Genomic DNA, 26,170 nt, shown 5'->3' with positions numbered 1-26,170 from the left:
ACTTCGTAACGTTTTTGCCTGTTTTTAAGTAGGTTATATGTCTTTTTGCGCTGCGCCGTTTCCTTGCGCCTTTTCTCATGGACGGAATCAAACTGTGTAAAAAGCAAAATGCTGCTTTTGAGGGATATGGAATGTAAAACAATCTGGAATGAGAACGTGTGCTAGTATAAAGCTACCTGAAATTGGCAACACTTCCCGAAATCTCAGAAAGCTTCTGGTTATTAACAAATCAGAATACATGGGGCTTCCACCCGTTAAAAAAGCTAATTTTGTCTTGATAACCAGATAATATCTGAATTTTCACTGACACGTCCTTAATCGCAATCACTGGAATAGCATACAAAAGACGACATACAACGGCAGAAAAAGGATACCAGGTGAGGTTTTAAACCTTATTCTTGCTTTTCAAAGTGAAGAAAAACGATAGTTTTCAGAGTTTTTGATCGTATTTCAAATTATTACAAACTCCATTCTAAGGCATCATTGCTTAGGCACGCATGCACATTGCGTGCTGTATTACGTCTCTGCCTCCCCTCCCCTCTTATCACGTTTTTCTCCGACTGACCTTTGCGAGTGTAGTTGAGCTCCGCCATTTTGGCACGTGTGGAAGAGCAGGTAGTCGAAAATGGAGTTTAAAAGGTTTGTCCTTTGTCTTAAGACGGTTCAAACCAGCGATAATTATTGATGTGAAGCATTGGTTTACTTTCTTTACTTTGTTAGCAGGTCGGAGCAGAAGGTGGAATGAGGCCCGGGGGGGGGGGGGGGACTCCCATATGGAATGGACGGGGATGCTCGTCGTCTCGCTTAGGGGTGTAAATTTCGGATTTTGGTCTCGCTTAGGGTGTTCTGGGCAAAATGTCATTATTTTTAGCCGTCAAGGTCTCGTTAAGGGTTGCACACGAAGAAATAACAAAACAGAAAGAATTTTGATTCTTTATATTTACTCAATTCATATAAACAAATTCGCCATCATTAAATGTCACTGTACTTTTTATTTGTCTGTTTTATAAACTGGTCTCTTTTAGGGGTCTGCATAAGCTTTGGCCACGCCCAGATTGGTCTCTTTTAGGGGTTAAATTCAAAATTTCCAACGAGCATCCCCATCCACTCCATATGGGAGTCCCCCCCCCCCCCGGGGAATGAGGAGGCGTTTTGTTTACTTCTAAGGAAACTATTCCTTAGGTATGAAATTTATAAGGTAACCGTTAGAGCTCATACACTTAATATACAGAGCTATTGGCTTCAGTTTGATTTAAAACCTGTTAAGCTAGGTGGAGATGCGACTTTCCGATACATGTATCAAGCCATTTAGGTTCTTTTTTCGTAAATACTTATGTGGGTGCTCACAGAAACTTATTTACCTGCCAACCACCTACTTCCTGGGGGGAGGTGGTGGTGGTGGGCGGGGGGGGGGGTACGTACATGTACATAGAACGACTGAGTGTTTTGCCAACAGGTTGAGAACTTCAATCTCATACATTCTCACACCTACAACTGACTGACTGATGGAGGGTAAGCGGGTTGGCTAACTGAGTTACTAACTGACAAATTACTGACTAACTGATTCAACAATGAACAAAGGGTTACATGTAGATTAGCTGATGGCCAATGGAATGGTTAATTGAAAGAAACACATTCTCACTTAACAAACTAAATTGATAAGTGACCCTGGAAGTTTCCTTTGTCTGATCTTAGATCTTGGTACATTTACATCGCAATTCCAGGACAAGACATTCAAACCTCACTAAGCCACCATTTATGTTAAGTGACCAACTTGAGTTTCCTATACAACGACATTTTCACTGTATTAAATGTAAAAAAATGCAGTCGTTAAAGAAACTCCAAGGTTTCCACCTGGGCGAGACCTGTTGCAACCTACAAAATTAATTTTGTAATTTGCAAACATTTCGTCATGTACAGAGTACATTTCATCATGTACTCTAAGAAAATATATCCTAAGTACCCCACTGGTTTTGGAAAATTTATTTTATCCACAGTTGGTTCAATTACATCATATATGGTTATTTATTGTAAATTTTGATGGATACCTTAACAGGGATTCAAAATTGCAGTGGAATTTGTTTCTTGGCTGATAGATTTACAGTATTTTGCAAGAGTAGCTTGTGGCTTTTCAAGGAACAATCACTTGAAACACCATTTCAGCAATATATCACCCCACTTTCCTGATGTCTATTGTTTCAGCTGGCACAAATTTTCAAACAATAATTCACTGTTCTTGATAATTTGCCACAAATTTCCTTCTGTTCATCAATAGGGTAAGCTTTTCCAAGCAGAGTTTGCTGTATGGGTGAAATACATAAATCTCATTTCTGAAGATTGTGCATGAAGGCTGCCAAAATCTGTCAATACTGTCACAACTCCATGAACTATTAACTATCAAATGACATGACAAAATGCTTTTTAATGTCATCACAGAATATAGAATATTTTATGTTCATAGAAGTGTTCTATAACCTTTGTTTGTGAAGTTTAGGCTGTAACTGATTAGTGGTGCCACTTTGTAAAACATGGAAATTATTAATTGAAACACGTGATACGTGGTGTAACCGAGCATGACCTGGGCAAGATAAAATGTGTTTTGGCTAAAAGTGCCTCATCAGTTTTTTTGTGACTGTTTGCTTTAGCGGCTTAACTACCCAGAACTGGGGATGATTTTAGTTTGCATGTGAAATGAATTGAGCTCCCTGTCTTCATAATAAGGTAAGGGCATCCTTATTCTCTATGTGTGAAGCTGAATTCTGAACTCAAGCATGGGAACCGTCTTGAAAACCTTTTCACAAATTTTCTAGATTAACGTAACATTGTCATATAGATAACATCAACGACTGCAGACCATGTACTCCAGCACATGTTACAAACAATTACATGTATCAAAATTAATTTCTTGTACAGTAAGTTACATGACAGTTTGTTCATACTGGTCACAAAGAGACTTGCCTGAATGTTGGTGAACTGCTGCTCAGTGCCTTGCAAAAACAAGCAAAATAATGTTAGTGCTTGTGAATTTTCATTGACTTCCCAAAATTTCACACTTTTCTCCAACAAATTATTGCTCAACTTACTCTGAAACTCAACAACTTTTCAAGACCAGACAACAAAATTTGCAAATTTTCCTTGCTGCATTACTTCTGCACAGTACTGTACTTGACAAGCCAAATGACAGAACAATGAGCTAAATCTTACACTGACTGATTACTTCCTCAACTGATTGGTTTAAGTGAAATTTTAAGAAAGCTACCTGGTAATAATATTAGTTTAAGGAGAATTAATATGTCCACATATGTGGACCTTGGGACTGTTAGCTGATATGTTTACAGTAACCAAGGTCTTTATTAAACTAACAGTACAATGGTACATTGGTTTTAGTCAATATTTTGTTTCTGTTCTAATGACACCATAGACACATTTGAAATGGAAAGTGATACTGATGAGTGATTTGGTAAGGATAATTAATTTTGTGAAGAAATCATCCCTCGAAGGTCTATGGTAATCTTAAACCCTGTTAACTGTTTAGTGATCTTATATAATTTATAAATTGAGATTAAAAGAAGTTAATCTTGCTTTTCAGGTCAGATGAGAACAGAGACAAAGTGACTGAAGCTTTATCAGCCATCTATAGAAGAGTTGTAAGTTTTATTTTGCAATTCAGCTTTTGGGTGAACCAGGTAAACAAAGCTCTTGAATAAGCCAAGTTCTGTTCTGATTACTTTAATTCAGTCATGCTATGTATTCTGCCATGCTTTATCTGCACAATGAATAAGAAGAGCTCTTAAATAACACATTTTTAACAATTTATACAATCTTGAAATAATATCAGTCGTTAATAAATCATTGTTTTAGGCTTATTATTCTTTACTCAAAATCAGTGTTCACACTCTATACTCAAAATCATTTCTCTGGGCTGGTTTGCATTTTCCCTTCTAAATCCTTTTTGATTACTTGAGTGACTAACTGAGTGACTAATTGGGTTATAATGGAACCATTTGACTGGTTGACTGTTCGAATTACCTGCTTGCCGAACTTGTCTGGCAGACCTATTGACAGATTCATTTAGTAATGAACTCGTTGATTAACCAGTTGACAAACCTGTCTACACACCTACATGATAGCTGATCAACTTAATAGATCTAAACAACCGGCTTAGTGACATTAAAAAACCAACTAATTTACAGCTTAATAAGTGATTGACAGACTAAATGCTGTACTGATTGAGATTGATTACCACTGTGAATGATTGAATGACTGGTCAAATGATTGATTGATAAAAGTGATTGATTTTATGATCAATTTACTGTAAATGGTTTGATTTAAAAAATGACAAACAAAGCTATCATTAGTATATTGATGGAGTAAGTAGGCAACTGATCCAATGACTGACTAATCAATAATGTTTCATTGATTGACTAATACTGACTGACTGACTAACCCTAATAGATTGATTGGCCAATTGATTAATACTGATTGATTGATTGATGAAATTATTGGCTAAATACATCATAAATAACTACATGATTGACTGACAAACATACTGCGTGATAGAAAGAAGATTGTCTGGTTGCTCAATGTTGCTGTTTAATTAATCTGATTAATTGTCCCATATTTGCTTAACTACCAAAAACATTAATTATTGAATGACTGAAGGACCAGCTGTTGATAAATGATCCATTTAACTGCCATGCCTATAATGTTTAGACAAAATTGCTTGCTGGCCTGACCGAGGGACAGACCAATAAACAGACAAAGAGGCAGACTGATTGACCAGCAGGTCAACTAACAATTAACTGACCAAACAACAGACTGATCAGTTGTGTGATTGAGTGATTGTTTATCTGACTGACTGACTGACTGACTGACTCGCTGACTCACTGACTGACTGACCTGCTGACGGACTGACAGACTGACTCGCTGACTCACTGACTTGCTGATTCGCTGACTCACCGACTGACTGACGCACTGACTCACTGATTGGCTGACTCGCTGACTGACTGACTGACTGACTTGCTGACTTGCTGACACACTGACTGATTGACCCGCTGACTCTGAAGCACTGACTCGCTGATTGACTGATTGGCAGACTCACTGACTTGCTGACTCGCTGACTCACCGACTAGCTGATGCAGTGACTAGCTGACTCACTGACTAGTTGACTAGCTGACTTACTGAGTCACTGACTTGCTGATTGGCTGCCTTGCTGATTGCCTGACTCACTAACCTGCTGACTCGCTGACTCGCTGACATACTGACTCACTGACTTGCCGACTTGCTGAAACACTGACTTACTGACTCACTGACTTGCTGATTGGCTTCCTCATTGCCTCGCTGACTGACTAACTTACTAGCCCGCTGACTTTCTGACCCACTGACCCACTGACTCGCCGACTGGCGGACCCGCTGACTCACTGACTCGCTGACTGACTGACTCATTGACTCACTGACTCCCTGACTCTCTGACTTGCTGACTGACTAACTCACTGATTGGCTGACTCGCTGACATGCTGACTCACTGACTCGCTGACTGATTGACTTGCTGACTGACTGACTTGCTGACTCACTGACTGACTCACTGACTCGCTGACTTGTGATTTTTGATTGAGTGATTTTTTAACTGACTGACTGACTCACTGACTTGCTAACTAACTAGCTGACTCTGACTCGCTGATTTGCTGACTGACTGACTGACTGACTGACTAATGGACTGACTGGCTAATTGATTGTCTGATGTGATTGACTGACTGATAGAATATATGGGTAGCTGGGCAGATCAGCATATCGATTGACATGTGACAAACCAATCAGTGTGTTACATGTACATTTCCAAGCTATATGTACATTATATCATGCCAATCATGGCATTGATTGACTGATTGATTGATTGATTCCCTAACAGACTGACTGACTGACTGACTGACTGACTGACTGACTGACTGCTTGGCTGACTGACTGACTAACTGACTGACTGATGAGCAGACATATGGATAGATTGATGGACAGATGAACTGACTGACTGACTGACTGGCTGGCTGGCTGGCTGGCTGGCCGACAGATGGACTGACTGATTGATTTATCAACTGACTGACTGACTGACTGACTGATTGTGTGATCAATTATGTGATTGACTGGCTGACATGTTTTGGCAAACTAATTGTTGGATTACATTGCCAAACCACATTTATCATGCAATCAATTAACTGAGAAGCAGATGACTGACAGACCTAATTAGGGCTTAAAACCAAATAGACTACATAATGTACCATGCTGATGCTCATGGATTGACAGCCTCTGAAAAACAAACAGACAGACTGAAAGACAGACAGACAAACAGACTTAAAGACAGAAAGACAGACAGACATACTTAAAGACAGAAAGTCAGACAGACAGACTTAAAGACAGACTGACAGACAGACTTTAAAGACAGAAAGACAGACCGACTGACTTAAAGACAGAAAGACAGACTGACTGGCAGACAGACTTGAAGACAGAAAGACAGACACATACAGAAAGACAGACTGATGGAAGGGTCATTCAAGCTATAGTCAAACAGACAACTGATTTGTATAATAACTGAGAAACTTAATTTTTAACTGCAGTCTACAAATGGTGTGATCTTGGCAGAGTACATTGTATGTCTGAGTTATTTATTAAATACAGTTGAATCTCCTTAAACGACTACCTTGTGTAAAGTGACTTTTGAGAGTTAGATATGTGACTTTTGACAGCCAAATTATTTGAAGTGAAATCTATCAAATGAATGGAATTCCCCTCGTTGTCATCGCAAAGTGCACAGGAGGTCGACTATGGGTGATTCAAATGTATATTTGCTGTAAACTTGATGGGTACATTTTTCCTTGCTTCTCCCCCACTGTACTGTTAAAATCTTGAACCAATGCAGGTTCAAGAATGCAGGCAAAATTTTCTTCTTGTTTTTCAAAATGTTTGCCTTTTCATTACGTTCTTGGAAAAAAGCAAGTCAGATATGTTTACTACTGCATTACTAATTTGCCTTGTGTTACAAAAAGACAGTTAAAATATATCATCGAAAATGAGAAAGTATTTGTCTTGGAGTTGAAAACCTCAGCTAAAGTAGACTGGTTCTTTAAGTTACACAAAGATAAAAAGCAAGCAATTGCTTTTATAGGCTTTATTATATACCTTGGGAATTAAAACCAATTAAGGTCAATATGATTCCTTAGAGGATTAAGAATTGTTTTGTAAGCCTGGAGAAAATAACAATTTCCATAGCAAATGATTGCAAAGCAAAAGTTCAAATTCTTGTTTTGATCTATTAAAATGCAGATGTATAAGATGCGTGCAAGCTTTAGGGAAAAATGTGCATACTTTTGTCATTATTTTTTCAAGCTTAAGTTGTTTTCTGAAAGATTTGAACTTCAGCTTTGACTTCATTCTTGCTTATAAATTATTGCATGAATTTCTTGGTGTGAACTAGTTCTATACTAGAAATTTGAACCTTAAATTGACATCTTGGTTTACATGGATACGATCGAAGGAGTTGCACGCAACAAATTTATTTCAGAGCCATTTTTATTTGTTTTGATATAAGTAAGAAAAAAACAGAAAATATGCCATTGGTATCTGTTTATAAATTTTCCTGGGTTTATCAGCAATTCTTTGGAAACCAGTCTTTCAGGGCAAGGTCAGTGGAGAGGTTTTGAAAAACGTACTTTGAGTCAGTCCCAACAGTGATGAGCATATTGTTTCTCTTTACAACATCATCAGATTTCCAATTAGACAAGTGATGAGAATAAAGGAAATCCTCAACTCGGGATGTCATTGTCTTGATGTACCACCAAATTCTCAAAACAAACAGCAAAACACTAATTAGTAAGGAGAATTAATACGTTCATCTTTAGACTGTTATGTTTACAGTAACCAAGGTTTTAATAAAACTTGACAGGACGATTGAAGAGTGGTTTTAGTAAATAGTTTGTTTCTGTTACATCGTACGCCACAGATACGTTTAAAATTTAATTTCGAGTTTAAGGTGGCTCCATAGGGTAATCATTTATCACGTTGTGCGCGCTGGTGTTATGTTTCGAATGCTATTTTTGCATTCGTTTTTACACCAAGTCCTTTCAAACTTATTAAATGTAAAAAGCAATGATGATATGTTGATGTACTATATCTCTCTTAAAATTTTGGCTTTTAATGTTGAGTTATAAATGCCCAAACAAATGCGTTGTTTACCGTTTTTATGGCTTTATCTGTGATTTTCTTGAATTTCCTTCGGTGAAATTTTCCAAACGTTTTACGGTACATTGAATACACGGCGGGATAAGAATTTTAAACACGAAAAGAGTAGGGTTTGTACGGCAGTTTTTTAGATTTTTGCAAATTTATGTCGTTTACCGCTGCAGAAAAAGTGGTCAGATAGATTTCGCTGAAAAACGAGCTCCAACTAAAGTAAAGTATTTATTATCAGTCTGCCAAATTTTACAGAATTTCACCGTAGGAAACGCGAGAAAATTCACTGCCAGTTTTGCTTTTTGTGCTCATGTTGACGTCATAAAATATCGAAAAACACTGACTTTTTCCATTGAGTTCGCGCAGATTACTTGAGCTTTCGTCCTAAACGCGTGCGATCGTAAAACTATAGGGAGCCACCTTAAAACACGGCACAAATTCCTTGTTCTGCTTAGGATCGTCACGCAACCGAATGTGACATCATGTCACGCTTGCCCCTGTGCGTGGTGACGCCAAGGTTTGTGATTCTGTGAAGATAACGAATTCACCGAAACATTTGGGTAGTTGCATGATTCAGAACAAATGAACTATTTTTCACGCGTATGTAAATGCTAAAAGATGTATCTGTGGCGTACGTTGTCATGAGAAATGAGCCGTTTACTAAAACTAAGCTATAATCATACTGCAAAGTTTTCTTGAGACCTCTCCAGAACTTGGCTTATTTTAGAGTTTATCTGGTTCACTCGAACAGTTGGATTGCAAAATGAAACAACACGAGAGGAAGATAACAATAATTTATTGAAATAAAAAATAATTCTCTTTAGTCCAGTACTACAAGTTAAAAAAATTAAAAAAAAAAAAATTTATCTAGCCAATGTTGTCCCTAGTTCTGGGTTGCTTCCACTCTGCGGCTCTGAGTTGATGTTGTTTCTTTTGTGCGCATTTAATATTCCAACTTTAAAATCCTGGTCTGTTTTATCTGATGCCCTCATCCAAGCTGGGGACAGTTGAACACTTGGAAGAGTTGACCGTTTGCTCCCTAGTGGGGTAAACAGCGTAAAGGAAAGTGAGAGTTTTACTCCCCGTGTCTCTAGGGTCTCAGTCATAATTTGTCACAGTGCCACACCCAAGTAATTTTGGAATTTATTTATAAGTGGAAAAAATTAATATGCCAATTTGTTATTTACTCGAAGATACTAATTTGCAGTCAATGTACCAAAAAAATAAATAATTTGCCCAAATGGTAGAAAATCAAATAAGCTCGCCCTCACACAAAATTCTGGAGAAATCCCTATTTTAGTTTGAAATGTCCGCAACCTGGACAAGAAAAACCGACGTGCTAAGTATGGCGCTCAATTCCAGTGCATAACCGTTGAAATCAAGGAAAGAATTGAACACACAGAATCCGCCAGTCTGACTTCCCGACCAAACCACCGGCGAACCGTCATTCCACAAACTTCACCAAAGAGCACAAGTCATTAAACGTCTCTCATCTGTGAAGATACCGATGTCAAGTTTCTCTCTTTAATTTGGATGAAAGGAATTGGCCGATATTCATATTAACTGTACGCTGAGAATAGGTTTAGTGTAGTTTATTAAAAAACAAAACGTTGCAAAAGGTTTAAGTTAATTAGTCGCAGTCAGCTTGTTTGTTTGTTGCCCTGTTTCACATCACGTGATGTAACTCTGGAGAGTTGTTTCTTTCAAATGTAAATCGCATTCCCGTGCGAATGAATGAATAAAGTTAAGAACATCCGTGATGTGAAACCAGCAATTAACATACGCAACTGAACGGGTATTTTTATTTCAAAAAAGGAAAGATCTAAGCTGAATTGCTCCTATTTAACTGTGGTAAGAAATTTGGAAGTTGGTATGCGCTTAAGTTATGGGCTTAAATTAAAAGCTAGTTCAGTTCAGATTAAATGTTCATGTGCGCGAAGATAAACAGAAAATAGAAATGATGTTTAAAAATTGTGTATATATAATTTGAAATTTGTTATTAACCAATTTTGCTGTGATTGTTTTCTCAATTTGGCCGAATTTTGGTTTGTCGTGAAAGTGAAATAATTACATATTCCTACTGAGAGAAATTGTAGCGTCCTTCAAAATCGTGACTTGCCCTGTCACGCAACGACTCTATCGACCTATAAACCGGTTAATAAAAGTGAGCCTGGCTAGCAAGCACTACCTGAAAAAATGTTTATGACTGTGAATTTTGTGGTTTAACTTAATATAATTTTTTTGGTTTGAATTCAAGAAAAACAAAAAAAACACAATTTTGGTGAAAAGGGTTGAATCCCTGTTTTATTGGTTTTGTTAGTTTGAAACTGAGTTGATGAAATTGTTTTTAGAAATACGCAAGATGTTTCAGGATTACCCTTCATCAATAGACTGATTAACCGTTACATGAAACTCAGCAGTTTACCAGCCTACAATGAAGAATTATTCCTGAAGTACCCGAAATAATTCGTTTGATATCAATAGCTGATTGACAAAGAAAGAATGATTAATTTTTATTCAACACAACAGGAAACATTACGGACACTGGAACCAGATTTCAGCACTAGGATTTCTGGGATTGTTTACATAACTGGGGTAAGATGTGATTTTATAATGGTCACCAAGGCAACCATAAACCAATCAAAGCTTATGCCGGGCACTGTTGAAAACAATCCCAAATATCCAAGCACCAAAGGTTGGTGCCCAGTCACTTTAAAGTTTCTGGAGTGGCAAACTAATTAACGGTTAGACCCTTTGCCCTTGAGGGCTACGGGTCAATAGCCCATGAGGCGAAGCCAAATGGGCTATTGACCTGTGGCCCTTAAGGGCGAAGGGTCTAATTATTTTAGTATCACCCAACTAGTCGGACAGAAAAGGCAATAATTAAGTTAGCAAATGCAAGTTGAAGAAATATTTATTTGGGAATAACACGAAAGAAAGCGTCACAGTTGATTGCACCAATTTCGCTACTCAAGGACTAATAGTCCTCTAGTAGCGTAGCCAATTAAAATGCAGGATTTGCATTAGTCCACTACTTGGGTGATACTAATGAAGGTTATTTTTACAGAATTGGATTATTTAGTTATATATCTAAGATCAAAATGAAAATAGAAAATGAAAATTATTAAGATTTATAAAAGTGGAATTTGAGAAACTCACAAAAAAACTTTACAAGAAAATGCTCTCTTTTGTTCAAAAGATTTTTTATTTCTTTATAATTGGGCCTATACAAGTAGGATTTATATTATTACTTTAGTATTTTATTTTTAAATTTTAGATTTTAATGAAAAACTAAAAGAGAGAAAACCTGACCCAGCAGCAACCCAATCAGAGAGACCCCCAGTGACCATTAGCTCAATTTGATCTCATTAGTGAAAATCCAATCAAGTCAGACCAATGAAATTCAGCACTCTCCTCTGTCCATGCTTTCTCTAGAGATGCACCTTCCTTGAGCCCCACAATTAAGCACTCCTGTTTTACGTCCTTGATTGTGGAACATTTCCTGATACACTGACTGCAAAAAGCACCCTGCCGGGCCGAAAAATGCCGAATTGATGGTGTGGTACTGTGACAAATTCAGTGAGACCCTTAAGACATGAAAAGCAAACTCTCACCGTCCTTCATGCTGTCGACCCCACTTGAGAGCAAACGGGCAACAATTCCAAGTATCCAACTGTCCCCAGCTTGAATTACAGGATCAGATAAAGTTTCCCAGGATTTCTCAGTTGGAATATTTCAGAAGACATCAGAAACACACACCTTTTCAGAGGCAGAGCTTCCACAACCCAGCAGGGACGTGACTGGCTAGATTTGAATATGACCACCTTGGTCTTGGTGTGTGTGCCACCTTCTGTCCTGGAATTAAATGATAACCTAAGAACTTTAGTAGATACATGCAAGATCATTAGCATTATAAATAAACTAATAGAGAAAAAAATGGTTGTTTCTTGGTGATACAAGTACAGACGAAAACGAGATTGAAGCCTTAAGGTAGCTTGTGGGCATGCTGTATGCATGTTACTGGACAAAAACAAAAACATCCTACAAGGTTAATAAAACAGTCCCAAAAGACTATAATTTCTGAAGCAGTCAACTGATGAACAAGTTTTAAGGAAGAGTAAGTGAGCCTATAAAATATAATGCCTTGCAACACCAAGAAAGAACCAAGAAAATTACAATAAAGTGATGATCATGGAAAATGAAACTAGCCCTGGTCTTACACAATTACTAAGTGAAAAACTATACTAAATTTTGCTTAATTCTACATGTAAAAAGTAGTACTTTTTTTTTCTACAGAACCCTTTGTCTTTGTAAGATTGCCACCCACAATTGCATTTGCATAAACTAATATTTTGCTAAGTCTTGACAGTAATACCTAATGCAACCAAGAAGGTACGAAAATAATGTGGAGTGGCAGTAAGACTAGTTATTAATTATAACACCTAGCCAATAGCTCCAAATTTTGTAGTGCTTGAAAATAAATACTAATTTTATGCTTTTACTCTTTCAATTTATGCTAATGAACTTGCAACTCTACTTAATGTACAAAGTAAACTAATATAAACAAAGGGAGCATTACTAGTGTTATAGAAAAAGGACAAACTGATAACATCGGAAAAACAAAGCTGTTAATTTTGTAGCAGCCTAGTAGTTAACAGATGTCATTTCACATCTCACTTCTAGTCTTATGACAACTGAACATTGAATTTAAAAGGACTTCTGTCAACCCAGGCCACATTTTGGAGTTGAAATACTTTTTTCATGTACCTGTATCCAAACTGTTAATAACGAACTGTGAATGAAAAATATATGAAATATATCTTAAATCTTTTAATTAAAAAATGCTCCCCTAGTTTATGAATTAAACAACCACCGTCATGCTGCCAACCACCTTAATAGAAAAAATGGATGTAAAAGGGAATATTTTGAATTTCTGACTACCTACGGGCATGTATTACAAAAACAACCAGTGTATGACATTAACCAATGTAGTAGTTTTCACAAAATATATTAAAAACGGTGATAAGGTTGAGTGGCAGGGTGATGTTGATTGTTGTTAGAATTCATAATTTAGTTACATATTCTAGGATAAAGAAACACTAAAATAATACGTAATAACTTACTAGCAAGCTTCCTCTGAGCAGTGAAGTGACTGCTAACTAAGTTGTAAGAGTTCTACCATGTAACATTAATTTACCTTAACTTATAATGAAGCACATCCCATAACAAAAGCCAAATAGTGAAAAACTGGGTGTCCTGTGCACATGTCAACTGTGTTGAAGCACCCTAATCTTGAAAGTAATTTGCCGTTAGCTACTCAGTCCTGCTTTTAAGGCTAAGAATGAAACCTTAGTATGTGCCTGAATGAAATAAAAGTTGTTTAATTAGCAGTTACCAAACTGACCAAAGGAAAGTACATGTAATTCGTAAATGAAAAATAATTCACTGCTCTACATATGTTTTTCTTGTGTTTCACCAATGATGAGAAGTTTTAATTGAAGAAATAAACATCTACTATTGCGATTTACATGAGTTGTTGTCAAATTTTGTTTAAAAGTAATCAGTAACTGGTTTCTCCTCACAGTCAACCCCAAACATCACAAGAATTGACCAAATGATCAGATATCAAAAGGAAATATGTCTCAGTTTGGTTCTAGAAAGTAATGGTCAGTCAGTAGCTATAAGAAAGGAATGGAGACACAATATGCACAGCACTGTTCCAGCTTTTCCAAGGTTTGTTTATGACTAGGTAATTGTTGACAATATTTTTATATAAATTTTGGACAACTTTTGTGAAAGAGTAATGATAAACATTATGTACTTCACATATCTACGAAAAGAAACCCACTGCTCAAAGGAAGCATGTGCTGTCCAGAACATTCAAACGTAATTCAAATGGGACAAACAAGTGCAAGAGTACCAGTAATATTTACTGTTCAATGGATTCAAGTCAGCCAAATGGAATGGGTGCAAAATAAATAAACTAAAATTTCATGATTAACTGGTTCATTGATTGAAGTCAGAGATCTTTGCTGCTGCATGTAAATCTCTAAAGGATATGCACTGTAGATGTACAATGTATGACTTCGGTGATAATAAGCTGCAAAATTTCTCGAGACAATTTTTTTTCCAAAAAGGCACTTGTTTGAACAATGGTGGCACACACACCTACATGTAACAATAGTACTACCTTCCCTTAATGCTCATTTCTAAAGTGACAACACTATGGGTTGCATTGGTATGAGGTTTGTGTAGTTTTGGATTTGTGTAACATTTGGCAGATGTGGTACAATGTCTCAAGTTACACTGTAGTCAGTTGTATAGCCTCAAGTATTAGAGGCAGTCTATTTTTAGTCTGTTGAGTATAGTTTGATGTTAAGTCTACCCTGAAGAACTGACTTCAGGTCTCAGGCGTCCATTTTGTTGTGGTAGTTGGTCATACTCACAATGGTGGTAGCACATTGAAAGCATGTCACTGTCTTTGTCATTTTTCATTGCTTTTCATTGCTTTTCATTGATTTTGTCTTTTGTCAAGTACTGTTAGTTGGCGGGACAGTTATTGTTGATCTCAACCATTGGCAGTCAAACCTGCACTGGTTCTGTTTGAAGGCGACATCTTGGTTTGTTGATTTGTTCAGCTCAAGGTGCAAGGTGAGAAGATATTTTTAAAAAAGAACTGCACAGAAGTTTGCAATACAATGTAAATAATCTCAGCACAAAGTTTTTTTCCTCTTGTTAGCTGATTCCTTCTTACAGTTTGTTGGTTGTTTTGTTGAGGTCATTAAGCATGTCAGATGCTGTCAGTTTAAATCCATCTGTTGCTGGTCAAGTTTGTGTTGGTTCTGTTTGAATGAAGTTAAAGTTTGTTGGTTGTTTTGTTGAGGTCATTAAGTGTGTCAGATATACATGTAATCAGTTTCAATCCATCTGCTGCTGGTCAAGTTTGTGTTGGTTCTGTTTGAATGAAGTTAAAGTTTGCTGGTTGTTTTGTTGAGGTTATCCCTCTATACCAAGGCAAGCAGTATGCCAAACATTTATCACAAGAACCTAGACTACAAAGCTAGAATAAAGTAAACACTACCATTATCAGTTGAATAAGGTGTGACGGAACTCTCAACAAGTAACAAAGGTTTGGGCTTAAAATTATGCTGTTGCCATGGGAAACTTTCCTTGTTTTACATGGTAACAATATCATCGCCTGCAATTTCGCGCACTTTGCTGCCAATGATGTCAAAGGCTGACAAGTGTCCACTGGAAATGGAGCGAATTGCCTGTAACAACAACACAAGTTGAATGTTAACTTTCGTCACACCTTATTCAACTGATAATTGTAGTAGGCAGCTAACCTGAACAGGGGTTGTGGAACAACAGCTGGGTGAAAAACCTCCCTGTACGTCCACTTGCCCCTAGGAGGAAAACCCCGGGCCAGCTGTACCCCATGCTCAAAGGCCTCCCGGGCTAGGCCGAATAAAAACACACTTAAAATAGACAAACTATATGAATTTCCATAAAACTTGTCACATGCTAGTCTTTGAAAAAGATAAATGAGCAATAACTAAAAATAATATTTCATGTAGCCATCTTTACTGAGTATATGATCTGTGTACATACAAGGATATGTAGCATGAATATTGTGCAAAAGTTCATTTTGAAGATTTGAGATGAGATTCTTAACTTTCTAAAACAAAAAGCCCAGTCTACATGTATAAGTTCTGATGAGAAGTACATGTATATTATCCCTGGAGGTATAATTAAATACAAAGCTGGTAATGAGCATTTTGCAAAGGAAAATACAAAAAAACAAGGAATATGATGTGCACAAAGGACAAATTTAAGTATCTCCCAATTTGATCAATTCTTATACATGTATTTTTGGCATGCACGTTGTAACTTACAATAAAATTTTTGGTCACACTTTAATGACTTTTAGATCATTCAGAATTCAGAAGACAATTGAAGAAAAATCACAAATCTTACCAAAATGAAAACTTTGCAAACAGCTCATACCATAAAATTAAACTTATATTTCTATTTATACATTGAAATTTGGGGTTAAACTGAATACGCAACTTCAAATACTGCATTACTTATTATGATACCACAAACTGTGTTATCTTGTCTTGGTGGTTAATCTTTTAGCGTCCTCTTTCATGTTTGGCCTGCTATCCTTTTTCTTGTCTCTCCAAGTTCATGCTGTCTTGTGATGCTCTTCGACTGGTCTAACATCCTGTGATGAAACAAGCAAAATGATCATTTATTCTGGAATCAATCTTAGCTGTACACAGCAAGAAAGACAGATTTTTTCCAGTTGTTTGGGAATATTTTGTCATCTTCTTCAACATCCGAAATGGAATTACAAGTGATTACATAAAATAATATACTAGTAGTAATCAAAGATTAGAGCAGTGCGTTCAGGTGCATACTTTGCATGTTTGATCTACTTTGATGGTGTTTAAATGGCTTGATAGAAAACTAAGTTTGATCGAGTGACAGATAACGATCTGCATGTGAAGTTGAAGCCTGTGAGAAAACCATTTTTAATTAATTAAGTATTAACTTGTACAGGACAAAATTTTTCCAGGAAAGGCATTTGAACTGTTGGCAACACTTAGAATTCAATTTCAGATTGCCAAAACTTGTAACAAATAAACTAATTTCATGAGAAAATAGAGTTTTGACAAGTGACCCTGCAAGACAGCGTGTCCCCCAAATGTTTTAAAATTTTGTGTTTGCATTTATTTACATTGCTCAAATTTACATCTTGTTTTCACAAATGAAAAAGGTGAATAGACCATTCTGACCACAACACAGCCTTTTGGCAAGTTACACAACAAGGAAAGTTTGTTTTGTGACAACCAATTGACCACAATGAATTTGCTGAGCTACCTATCGGAAAATCTATTTTCTGACCACAGATCTAAGGGTCATCAATTTGCCGAGCTACATGGAAGATTTGTTTTCTTACCACAACTCACGGCCATTTGCCTTCGCCAAGCTACAAAACATTCTTTCCTGATAATGCAGGCTTTAGCTACATGTTGTCGAAGGCTACAGGTCAAAATACAGGCAGCTTTGCAGAAATCATACACACTTCTAATCCATATGGCGAATACGTGACTGCCTGCATGCGCTCATGATGTAATTTGCCCCTGCTGTTGGGGGGGGGGGGGGGGGACACTGCATGAACGAAAGTACATGTATTTCAGTGTTTTATTGACTACTACCTAATAAGCTTAAACCTTCAATTGAAAACTACCCTTCTATTCCCCTCCCAAATTTCTTCAAGATACCCTAGTGTAAACATTGTGTAGCAAGATTTCTTGAGTTGCAATTTAAACCAAAATATGTCCATGTTCTAGGATATAATCATAGATCTCATGCTTGATGTCTGCCATTTTGAAATTGTACGCTAAAACGTACATGTAAATGAGGCAAAGACACAGGCTGAGAGAAGAGTGATGATGTGCACATTTATAGAACAGTGTGTCACACTGAACTTACCAGATCAATAATTGTTTTGTCTGCAATATTTATCACAGTGTATTTACCTGGTTGTTAAAGACTATCCACTGTCTGCCCAAACTTGTGCACTGCTCTATTTCGGTTTTCCACTACCTGTAGGTCGACTTGTCCACTGTCCATCCATATGCATTGTCCATCAAGATAAGCCCATTGTCTGTCCAGACTTCTTGTCCATCCACTGTTGATTACGTACACTGTATTGAAACATTCAGAAACGGTTTAGCACCTAAGACCAATGCTCATTGTTATAAAAACCAGTCACAATGGAGTACTTAATTTATTCTTTCTAACAGTCAACCCGTACTGATACAGTATGCCTTCCCAGAAATTATGTTCAGAAATGATGAACTTACACATGATCTTCAGTTAAATTAATGTACATGTACATATACTGAAACTAACAGACTTTCCAATAAGAAAGTGAAGCTATTGTAAATGACTCAATTGGTTCTGTTGGCATCTGAACAACAAGGCCCTGTCCTATCACAGACTATGGTACTTTTTGAGTCTGTTTCTAAAGTCATTCTTTGAATGTAATTGCTGTCTGTCTGTTTTAGGTTTTGAATTTGTCAGTTTGTTTCTCTGAACAAAGAACCCTGAGCCACCTCTGCCCTGTCCCCCCCCCCCCCCCCACAATATTACCCCTCCCCCTCAACAATATTACCTGTCAATGTCCAACAGAAAAGATGACAACTAATGGTAATGTAATTGCAAGTAAGATATGTTATTTACCTGGTCATCTAGTGTGACAGGTTTGGTTCCTCCAGATGCATCTGTAGTCATCTTTAGAGAGTCCCTACAGTGTTACTTTAGTCTGCCTCTATCACCATTTCAGTCAATATAGTATCCTCTCTTCTTTATTCTTTACCTCATGTCTTGTTCAGTCACATCCGTCCAGCCCCTCACTGATCTGACAAAAAAGTGTGTACATTATTAACACATAAGTTGTACATTCAACATCTATAAGGCCACGTAATTTCTGCTAAAATTACAAGCAAGTTTTCCTCTCTCATGCACATAACATTTTACACGTAAATGACTCTCACATTTGCAACTAAATTCACAATATTATGACCATAATCTACATGCACATGTACATATGCACTTGTGTTCTTGTACAAAAATGACTCTGCTTGGGTTTCGAATGTTCTATGACTATCATCTTTTATATTTGCATGGCCTACAGTACATTTATAAAAGACTATTAAAAACAATTGACCACTGTGAACTATCTGTAACAACAAGAAAAATACATCTGTATGTGAGGCATGGATTTTGGAAGCACGATTCTTGATCATCTTGATCAAAGCCCAAGAACCAGCAGCTGGAAAGATCCAATGTTTACATGTAGGTAATAAACACTTTTTGAAGGAATTAAAATGTAAAAGTTACATTCTTTAATATTTGCAAGTAAAGTACTGCAAAGCTGAACACGCACGTTTCATTCTGAATGTTAGCTTTTGATTTGCTGTTGGCAGACTTTTTAAGTTCACAATCGTACTGATTGGGTTTATTTTGTACTAAAGAAGTCGTACTTCTACTCATTGAGTTCAAATTTGGTGACCTGTCTTCATCCTACTTCCTGATTGGTTGGTAAATACTTATTCAGTACAGTGAAGTCAACTTAATGAGTTAGCGATCTGTGATTGGTTTATCGCATACTTATTAGTTCATTCCAGATTCTTTTTGTGTGTTCCGGAATAGTTTTAGCCTGTGTTATACTTAATTTAAAGCTAAACAAAGTGATTACTTTCTTAATAAGCTGTTGGTCTGCATTGACAGGCAAGTATCAATGAAACCAATTTGCTATTCATGCACCTATCAATGTTAAGTCCAAGGGGGGAAGGGGGGGGGGGGCACAGGCTATCCATGGGAATTTGATTGTGAGATATGTCCCCTGGGTAGTGATTTTGATTGTACATAATATATCTCCAGTGGAGGAATTTGACAAGGTTGCCTTCTTGAAGGACCAAGAGGGTGCAGTGATGAACCATCTGCCATCTTGTAAATACAGCCACACTTCCAGTTGCGGCCACCTCTCCTCAACGACCAGTTTCCAAAATACCAAAAGTTTTCACAACCTCGTTCCCAGGCTCTCTCTTCTCTGCCTCCCTTGGAAGAAAGACGCTGGTTGTGGTCACCTGTGACACAAACTTTTCCACTGGGGTAGAGTCAAAGAATAATTTTTGTTGATCTCAACTGAAGCAAAAGAAAGGCGAATGCTGGTCATCGCTATATTAAACCACCACAGGGAGCACACAATCCAGTTGAGTAGGAAGAGAGTAAATAAATTAAGCAACGATTGTCAAAAAAGCGTGTGTGGCTGAGGGAGGGGAGTGCGAATGCATGCTGGATGATGCGTTTGGGATTTAGGTAACGGTATGATCATGTTGCAAAAAGTGATTTGGGGAAAAAAAAATTTGCAAAAGACGCTAAAATTCTCCCAGTGAAAAAATCTCTCGACTTCATTTTGTGTCAGTTTGGTTTCCTGGAAGCTGCGAAATTTAGAGACTCAGGCGAATTTTCAGATTGCATTTAAAATGTTTGGGCAAAGAGTTGCCTCCCTTGTCAATAATATATGTAAACTAAAACATTTTTGCACAGCGCGAAAAGGCCTAGGTACGAGTTTAGCGCTACAGTGTTATGCAGGACATACATGTGAACAGGACATGTAGGTAGGACAGGTAGGTCTCGTGAGAAGTGACAACAGGAGACAAAGGTAATCTAGTCAATACATTCTTTTCATTCCTTTAATTACCCTCTTCCTACTCAACAAGATTGTGTGCTCCCTGTGACCACACATGGGCAAATACACCTAAGAAATTCTTGTCTTATTCTAAGCTTCACACATGTCAAGCAAAATATATTTACATATATCCAAACAAAAAAAAAATCCAGTGTATTAAAGTATCACTCTGATTCCAATTCCAGCCAGTCAAATTATTTAAGACATAAACTGTTTTGCTGTTTCATGTTGCCTGATTTAACCTCACAGCATATTGTTCACTTTGTAAAGCGGTGTTTTATTTACCATTTTGCAAAATATAATTCTTGACTCTACCAAGGAACCATGTTTAACATCTGTCTAAATATAAACTTACATAAACCTGATAAATGAAATATAAGTGCAGGCTTATGTCAACAAAACTGTAAATCGTTTTACATTGCTGTAAATCAAGTGCAAGTCAGAATACTTACTGATTGGCTGTGTGACAGAAATACTTTTTAACATCCAAAATAGTGCACAAAGAAGAAAATACATTACCTCCGAATTTAAAGATTCAAGAGACTGGTCAATCCACTGGTTTCACTTCGATTCGGTGTGACATTTTGCATGTGCTAATCATCGAAAAGTTTGAGCTTCATTCAGCTGCCGAATTTCTTCGTGAACAAAAGTCTTCTATATTTTGGAGACAGCAGAAATAATGTGGCATTCTTCATTGGCAAAATTCCACATCAAAATCCCAATAAAGCGGGTAGTTTTTAGTGACTGCTCGAGGTTTTTGAAACACACAAAGTTTGCCACATCAACAGTCAAACTCTGCCACCCCTTCCGCCCAACAGATTTTTTACCACCCAGATTCTGGGTGGTCACATGACCAGCCGCAACCAGGGTCTTTCTTCCAATGACCAAGGGAGACAGGAGAGAGAGAGCCTGGGAATGACATTGAAGTTTTCAAGTCAAATTACTATATTTGAAACCTCTTGTAAGCAACCCTCTGTCATAAGCAACCTCGACCACTTTCTGAGCTAACAGTTTGAAATTGTCTTTTGTTTTTAACCTCCTGTAAGCCACCACTTGGCAGATAATAGAGCAGAAATTGGATAAGGTGTTGTAACATTATCACATTCCTAGATAGTAAAAGAGACAGAAATTTCCCTATGGGAAGTATCATGTTTTTCTCGAAATTGACTTTTCATATGAATAAAACATTTAAAACATGGGGTAAGTCTCTGCAGTCTAAGTACTCGTAAGTGACCACCTCCTGTAAGTGACCGCATAGGCTTGGCATTTTGGGTGGTTGCTTATGGGAGGTTCAACTGTGTTCAGAAGTCACTGGGAGTAGTGAGGTCTTTGTTGAGAACCTGATGGAAATCATGTTAGAAAGAGGTCAAAGAAGGGTGAGTGAATCTATTTTTTAATCCTCTTATACAGTCAAGCCATATTGAAGGGAAAAAGCTTTTGCTTTGTACATAAATTTTTTGTGTCAATAATTCCCTGCATGTTTACATTATTTGTGAGGTTTCCTTGTCTTAGAGTGGGGAATGTTGATACTTTCTACCAATCATGTTGTCCAGGGGGTGGGGATTTTTTGTTTTCAGAAAATGTCAAAATCCCAACCCCTTGCCTATATCCTCCCTCGGGCTTAACACTGATAAGGGCATTATCGACTTGTGGTTGATGAAGTTAAATTAACCATGGTAGTACATTGTGAAACTGACATTAGAGTGTTAACCCTGGCTTCAATAATCTAACAAAGGGTTAATGCTCAAAGTGTCATCTTCACAAACTCAGTACTCTCATATAGTCAATCATATCTATAACAAAATTCTTGATCATGATTGGTTCTCTGTGGATCTATTTGTCACATTATCAGTATGCAATCATGTGGGTGTCCAATAACTACATGTTATACCCCATTCCCACCTCAATTACACACGCTTTAATGAATGGCTTCCTTTTCTATAGCGTTTAAAACTTATGGAAAGTGCTACTGATTTTTTTGCTCAAAAGAAGTTCTCAAAAGACTTTTTTAAATATGTTCAAACTTTAATGTGGCTAAATGTAATTTAGGTAAAGTTAAAGCGAAACAATGTGGGCCAGCAGTCGCTCCCTGGCCATTGGTGCAGGGTGGCTGGGGGCTTTACGCAGGGGCCTTTGCATGTTTACAGCTTGGCTTCAGATGTCAAGTCATTTTGTGCCTTTTGTTTCGCTACCGGATAGTTCTTGCTGAGTTTATTCCCAGCCCACCCCTCCTCCTTGGCATGGTAAGTATGAGGCAAGTATCTTTGTTTCCTCTATTCTTTCAGATCAGTGTGATGGTGCCTGGTGGTTGCTGCTCACAGGGTTGCCATGGATGCCCTACGGGTTGGGCTCAGATTGATTCGTGGCCCCACCTTCCCTCTCAGGCACCATTCCCCAAGCTCATCTACTCTTGATGAGTTTAATTATAGATACGATTAATAGGTGGTATGCTTCTGGTAGTAGTAATTGGACAGAGTGGAGTACAATTCAGGGAGTAAATGCGCGAGTAATCTCAAAATCAGACAAGCACAAAGGATGAGGCCAATTTGAAATTATGAGCACAGTTACTCCTTGAATTGGCACGAGGTCCAATTACTAATTAATCGTATCTATAACAAATTTCGGAATTAAAAATGTTTTTTGAGAACTTCTTATGAGCGAAAACGTATGTAGTGGTTTTCACAAGTTTTGAAAACAGTACTCCAGGAAACATCATGAAGGTGTAATTAACATGCTAACAATACACATGAAAAAATTACTCGATTCTGATTGGCTAAGAGTAGTGCAGTTCAAGTGTAACACCAGTGCAAAAAGTGTAACACCTGTGCAAATTATACATTGAAATTCTGGATTGTGATTGACTGACAGACAATAGGAACTTTTCTAAGAAAATGACATCACGTAAAATGATGACAAAAATTTTGTGCTGAAACTTTGAAAGTTTTCTCAAATGAGAAAAATAGCTTCAAGAAAGATCTTCCGGCACTTCCTCCACGCAAATTTTTTCATGTTTATATTATTAATAAGTAATCATACGGTTTTTCTCGTTCAATTTGGAGTTAATTTACACTTGTGAGTTTTTCAAAGAGCTGAAATTACACTCACACAAATTAATTCCAAATTGAACTCGAAACTGTATGATTACCTACACAAATCACATGGGTATCCAATTACAAAAAGTTGAAATTGGATACCTGTAATAATTGGACACCCATGTGATTGCATGCCGATTACATGGCAAATTGGCAAGTGGAGAACCAATCCTCATCGAGAATTTTGTTATAGAAACGATTAGTAATAGTAATTGGACTGAGTGGAGTACAATTCAGGGAGTAATCACACATTCAAGTAATTTCAAAATTGGATGAGCATGAAGCGCGAGTCCGATTTGAAGTGTTAAATACACCTTATTCCAAAATGGCAGCCAATTTATTATTCTTTTGTTTGCATGTTAATTAGCCCTCTTTGCCTCATTTTCACTTCAAAATTCTTGTGTATTTTGTACATGTTGACGAGGCAAAGAGGACTAATTACCATGTAAACAAAAGAATAATAAACTGGCTGCCATTTTGGAATAAGGTGTATGTAAAAGCAGAATTACTCCCTGAATTGTATCGCATGAGGTCCGATTACCAATTAATCATATCTATAAAAAATTTCAGAATTAAAAATGCCTTTTGAGAACTTCTTTTGAGCGAAAATGTCTGTAACACTTTTCAAAAGTTTTGAAAACTATCAGAAACATTGCAAAGAAAGCAATTAAAGAAGCACGTATAATTGCGTGCAAATCATGTGGGTATCCAGCTACAGGAGCCAATTACAAAAAGTTCAAATTGGATACCTGTAATTGGACACCCACATGATTGCGCATCGATTACGTGACAAATAGGTGCACAGAGAACTAATCATCATCAAGAATTTTGTTATAGATACGATTAATTAGTAACTGCATGGACTTCGTGTCGTGGAGTAATCGCGCTGGTAAATCCGCCTCAAGCTTATCGCTCGTCTGATTTTGAAATATACTCGAGCCATTACTCCCTGAATTGCACTCCACTCAGTCCAAATACCATTACTAATTTACCTTTATACATGTGTAGGTTCACTAGACCTCAAGTTTTTTTAAGTGCAATGGAGTGGAAGCCAATCCAAGGTTTCATAAAGTTAGAGTACGAAGACAAGGTGCTGCAACCCTAACAGCAACCACAGATATGAGTTAAAACTTCAACCAGGAAGCTGTTATTTGATTTTGTGAGGAAAGACCAGTAGAGAAACGAATTTTCGTAAACAGCAGCTTTTGTATTTAATCTCAGCTTACCTTCGGTATAAGTCTTGTATTTATAAACTGTCAGTGTCAGATGCACAGTAGTGGTTCCATTGTAGAGTTTTCTAGACCCTGCAGTCATTTTTCTTGTACCCTGATACGACCAAACGAAGGAAAATAGGTTTCGAAAGGCAAGTGAGAAAACAGATGACGAATTCATCGTAGCTTTGGGACCAAACTAATTAAGTTTACAATCACTTCAAAACTCACAATCGATCGCAAGCTTTTTACCGCCATGTTGGTATCGAACCCAGTTTTTCGCGTCACGAAAATAGAGGAGTTCACGCTTTAAGGGCATTATGGGTAATCAGGCAAATTTACAAAGAAGCTATGGTTATCTTTATATTTCGATCCGTTCTGATTTCACATTTGGAGAAGACACATATACCATAGACGGAGAAATTCCTTCTCTGAGCTGATCGAGTGATTGTTGTGGGCGTGGGAATTTTTTTACGGTTGAAACCGAATGATTTGGTCAAGTTTTAGCCGCTCAAGCCACAAAAATAACATCTCCGTTAGCAGGCTAGTGCCTAGCTCAATCGACCCCAAAACGCTAGTAAATGTAGAAAAGGAGTTTCTTCTCGAAAATGAAACTCAAAATGGAAATATGAAGAAAAACGTATATTTTGCCGCTTTGTTTTTTTGCAATCTTGCCCTGATCACCCATAAAGCCCCTTAGAACGTCAACTCCTCTATTCGCGCGAAAGGCAGGCGTTTTACCTATTTGCTCCCTTGGTTTCACGTACTTTTTCTTGTACTTTCAGACGATGGAGTGATATTCTCGATCGTAATTGGTTCTCAGCGCGCCTATTTGTCACGTAATTTGCGCACGATCATGTGGGTGCCCAATTACAGATATCCAATTTGGCCTTTTTTGTAATCGCTTGCTATAGTGATTGTAATCAACAATGTAATCGGGGGATTTAGTTGAGAGGACTTAAAATGATTGGCTTATGCGGCACATGATCGTGCGCCGATTACGTGACAAATAGGCGCGCGGAGAACTAATCACCACCTAGAATTTTGTTATAGATACGTAATTGTTTAGCTCTCAATCACGGGATGGCCTGGGATGGGATCGAGAAGATCATGACAAGAGAAGGTAACTCCAGTTCTATTATTATTATTCTGAAGATATAACATCGTGGGTTTGAAAAAGAAGCTGAGTCATGCATTTCCAACAAAGAGAAGAAGGTTTATTTCTCGGCAAAGCTCAAAAACAAAAAAAAACCCGTGAAGAACCCTAGTCACCCTCCGCCATTTTCGTCGCCATAGAAATCATTTATATTGCATGGTGAAGCAAAATCGTATTGCTTTACTGAAAGTAGTATCCCAAAAAGTATGTTAAATTACCTTTA

General features: G+C 37.4%; 2 long non-coding RNA genes across 5 annotated transcripts; one reads left to right on the top strand and one right to left on the bottom strand.

Moving 5' to 3' along the window:
• Positions 1-350: 350 nt before the first annotated feature.
• Positions 351-4,177, top strand: LOC145500456 (uncharacterized). Its single transcript, XR_014051072.1, has 4 exons — positions 351-746; positions 1,145-1,198; positions 2,646-2,721; positions 3,590-4,177. It is a non-coding gene; the product is annotated as an uncharacterized LOC145500456 (long non-coding RNA).
• A 5,749-nt stretch (positions 4,178-9,926) lies between these two features.
• LOC145500438 (uncharacterized) lies at positions 9,927-25,247 on the bottom strand. 4 transcript variants are annotated; one of them, XR_014051068.1, is made up of 5 exons: positions 24,807-25,245; positions 19,465-19,941; positions 18,475-19,168; positions 17,769-17,936; positions 9,927-16,447 (listed from the first exon to the last, which is right to left on the bottom strand). It is a non-coding gene; the product is annotated as an uncharacterized LOC145500438 (long non-coding RNA). The 4 variants fall into 4 exon arrangements; XR_014051070.1 differs by lacking the exon at positions 19,465-19,941 and having other exon boundaries at positions 18,475-18,652; positions 24,807-24,906; positions 25,023-25,226; XR_014051069.1 differs by lacking the exon at positions 19,465-19,941 and having other exon boundaries at positions 18,475-18,652; positions 24,807-25,216.
• Positions 25,248-26,170: the final 923 nt, after the last annotated feature.

Source organism: Orbicella franksi, chromosome 1 (assembly GCF_964199315.1).
Source record: "Orbicella franksi chromosome 1, jaOrbFran1.1, whole genome shotgun sequence".
Classification (NCBI taxonomy): domain Eukaryota; kingdom Metazoa; phylum Cnidaria; class Anthozoa; order Scleractinia; family Merulinidae; genus Orbicella; species Orbicella franksi.
The sequence above is the reverse complement of the archived record's forward strand: the minus strand, read 5'-3'. Positions and strand labels throughout refer to the sequence as shown.